Source organism: Quercus robur, chromosome 8, assembly GCF_932294415.1.
Source record: "Quercus robur chromosome 8, dhQueRobu3.1, whole genome shotgun sequence".
Classification (NCBI taxonomy): domain Eukaryota; kingdom Viridiplantae; phylum Streptophyta; class Magnoliopsida; order Fagales; family Fagaceae; genus Quercus; species Quercus robur.
In genome coordinates, this window is record NC_065541.1 from 12,622,154 (window position 1) to 12,625,757 (window position 3,604).

Below are 3,604 nucleotides of genomic sequence, written 5' to 3' on the forward strand. Positions count from 1 at the left end.
GGCCTTAGCTGATGGGATTAGAGCATAATTTTAGGCTAATGATCTTGGTTATGATGCTGCTAGAATCAGAGCTCCCTAAGGCAAATTGGACCACCCCAAGCCAAGTGTCAACTTTGGAGCCCTTGCGGGGAACTCTGCTAGGATCCCCTTGGTGCCCTCCAAACCACATTTCCCTAAGTTTCCCCATTTGGGGTTCATGTGCTTGGTCCATGAACCAGAGAATACATATTTTTAGTATAAAAATGAGCTAATTCCATGTTGTTTCAGGAGCTTTGATGGCCTAATAATGGCTGCTCTTGATTTTTGACTGGCTGGATTGGAGAAGAAAGAAGGGACAACTGGCTGAAGCTTTTCAGCTTTTTGTCACATCCATCTCAACTTTATGTCACATGAGAAATGATGGGATTTCAGCTTGTGAAGGAAGGATTCAACCCTTGAGGGACACGTGTCCCCTTCTGATTTGATTTAGATAAGTTGGGACTTAATGGGAAAGACTGCAGCTGTTTGTATTGAGATTTGGCTGGTCACTTCACGTAAGCTTTCAGTTGCTGGATTCTGTGTGTGGGCTGGGCTGGTCCAGCTAGGCTTTGTAGTTAAGCTTCCTTGGACTTAGTTGTCCCTACAAAATGAATAGTTTTTCCATAGGTGATATCCATGGGTTTTTATAAATCTTGTAAAAGAGGTATTTCTTGAGGGATGAATATTTATATTTCCCATGAGTGTGGGATTTGGTATATGTAGAAACAAGTGTCAAAATAATACTTACATTTTGTAAATATGTGCCAAAATAGCATTTGGGCTTTGAGTGTAAAGTAATTGTTTTTACCAAAATATTATTTTGGGCTTTGTAAAATAATTGCCAAAATAGATTTGGGCTTTGTAAAATGAGTGCCGAATGTTAATGTTTGGGCTTTGTAAAATAGATGTCAAATTAGCATTTGGGCTTTATGAAAATAGTGTCAAATCATCATTTGGGCTTTGTAAAAATAGTGCCAAATTAGCATTTGGGCTTTATGGAAATAGTGCCAAATTATCATTTGGGCTTTGTAAGAATAGTGCCAAATTAGCATTTGGGCTTTGTAAGATTTTGCAAAAACATTGCCGTGTAGCAATGGGCTTAGTAGAGATGTCGCATCGTAGTGGGCTTTGCAAATGGTGCCGAATCGTATCGGGCTTTAGAGATGTCGAATCGTACTGGGCTTTAGAAATGCCAGATCGTACCAGGCTTTAGAGGTGCTGGATCGTACCGGGTTTTAGAGATGCCGTGTAGCAACGGGCTTAGTAAATGGTATTGTTGGGCCCTTTTCGGCTTCGCCCACAAGTAAAATGATTTTGGGCTTTTTGTGGAGATAGTGTAATTTTGTGGCCCGATTTTGATAGTAATGTGATAAGTATTATTTGTGGAAAATCTAAGTTTGGATAATATAGGTAATATCTGTGAGAGGGCCCAAGGTAATTTATGGGGCTTTATATAGGAAATATTTGTGGGAGCCTAATATCATGGAGAATATTTGAGTAATGTGTAGGAAATATTTATGTGGGCTTAGAATTATTTATGGGCTTGTGTGGGTATCTTTTTGGAAGTGGGCTAATGAAATTAAGGCCCAAAAATTTGTACCTTGTAAGGTTGAATTTATTCAACTATCTTATTGACTTTATTCCGTGCCAAATTTGCTTGTAATTCAGCATTTAGTAACCCTGTATTTAGGTGGGCTTGATGTAAGGGTAGTGAGTGAGTTAAAGTGAAGATTGCTCAAAAGTGTGTAAGAAAACAGAGACTCGCGGCTTGGCCTCGCGGGTGACTCGCGGCTGCAAGCCACCAGACGCAGCACACGTGCCAAGCGTGCTGGAAGGTGAACAGTCATGCAAGCTGGAGTACTACAGGACAAAACAGGACAACTGGCCATGCGGTTATCTCGCGACTTAGTCAAGCCGCGAGGTCAAGCCGCGAGCCACCCCTGTTTTGTAAAACCTGACGTTTCACATTCCTCTACCACTCCAGTATAAATACCCCTTTTACCCACGATTGTCAGAGAGCTTCCAGAGAGAATTTTGAGAGAGAAACCCTAAAGAAAAACAAGAATGATTCACCCACAATCTATACATTAGAGTCTCTTCAAATTCCTCAACTCTCTTCCTCTCCATTGTCAAATCCTTGAGAGGCATTATACGAAACCTGATTCTCACCATTATCATTACTGTGAGAGAGCTGTTTGGATTTCTGGGAAGCAGTTAGGAAGGAACCAATCTTCATTGGTTGATGCTACGGTCTAGTAGCGGAATTCGGGAAGCTAGAAAAGAAAAAGGTTCGGTGCAACCTCGTTGGAGCAAGAAGCTTGGAGGGCTTAGGTGCACTGGGTAGATTAGGCTTGGAGGGTCTATTGCTGTCCATGTATCCCAACTGTATTTTCTAGTGGACCCGCTTGGAGGGTGGCGGAGAGGTTTTACGCCGAGGGCTTCGGTTTCCTCTTCGATAACACATCGCGTGTTGTCTTTGTGTTTGCATCTTCCTTCCTCTCTATCTTTGCTTTTTTATTATCTGCTGTGGATTGTGTTTTAATTTGGCTTAGATAGTTTTTACCAATTTCATATTATAGTTTATGTTAAGTTTCCGCACACTTGTTGTTTGACATAATGCTTGAATTGGTTAAGTTGTAATTTGGGGGTCTAAATGTTCAAAGGTGTTTATACACGTTTTTGAACTTTCAATTGGTATCAGAGCGGGTACACTGTTATTGGTTTCATTACCATTGTGTGATCCTTGACTCCCTCTTGAGATGGATCGGTCTCAATCCCTAAATGCACCTCCATATTTTGATGGTAGTAATTATGCTTTTTGGAAGGTTCGCATGAGAGCTTTTCTGTGTTCTATTGATAAATCCGTTTGGGATGCTGTTGAGATTGGTTGGACCAGACCTGAGGCAGTCAAATCCACTTGGGATAAGGCAGCACTTGCTGCATCTAATGCTAACAGTAAAGCACTCAATGCTATTTTCTGTGGTGTGTCTCCAGATGAATTTCACAGGATTTCTCATATTACCGTTGCCAAAGAAGCATGAGAGATTTTGGAAACCACCTATGAAGGCACGAAGAAAGTGAAAGACACCAAGTTGCAAATGCTGACCACTCGGTTTGAGGAGCTCAAAATGAATGAGGATGAGTCTTTTGACTCTTTTTATGGGAAGCTAAATGAGGTGGTTGTCAGCAAGTTCAACTTGGGGGAGAAAACGGAGGATTCAAAAATTGTAAGGAAGATCCTTTGATCATTGCTGGAAAGTTTTCGTGCTAAAGTAACGGCGATTGAAGAGAGCAAGGACCTTGATGACATCAAAGTCCAGGAGCTGGTTAGTTCTCTTCAGACTTATGAGATGTCGCTGCCCAATCAACGGAAGAGTAAATCTCTTGCTCTTAAGACCATTAATGAGAAGGTGGAAGATCAAGACTCATCGGGAGAAGATGTGGTTGACAAAGATGTTGCATACCTTGTCAAAAATTTCAGAAAGTTCTTGAAATTCAAAAATAATGGCAAATTTGATGATAAAAGAAAATTCCAAAGTTCTGGAAGGGAGAAAAGGGAATTCAAAAAGAAAGATGGAATAGAATC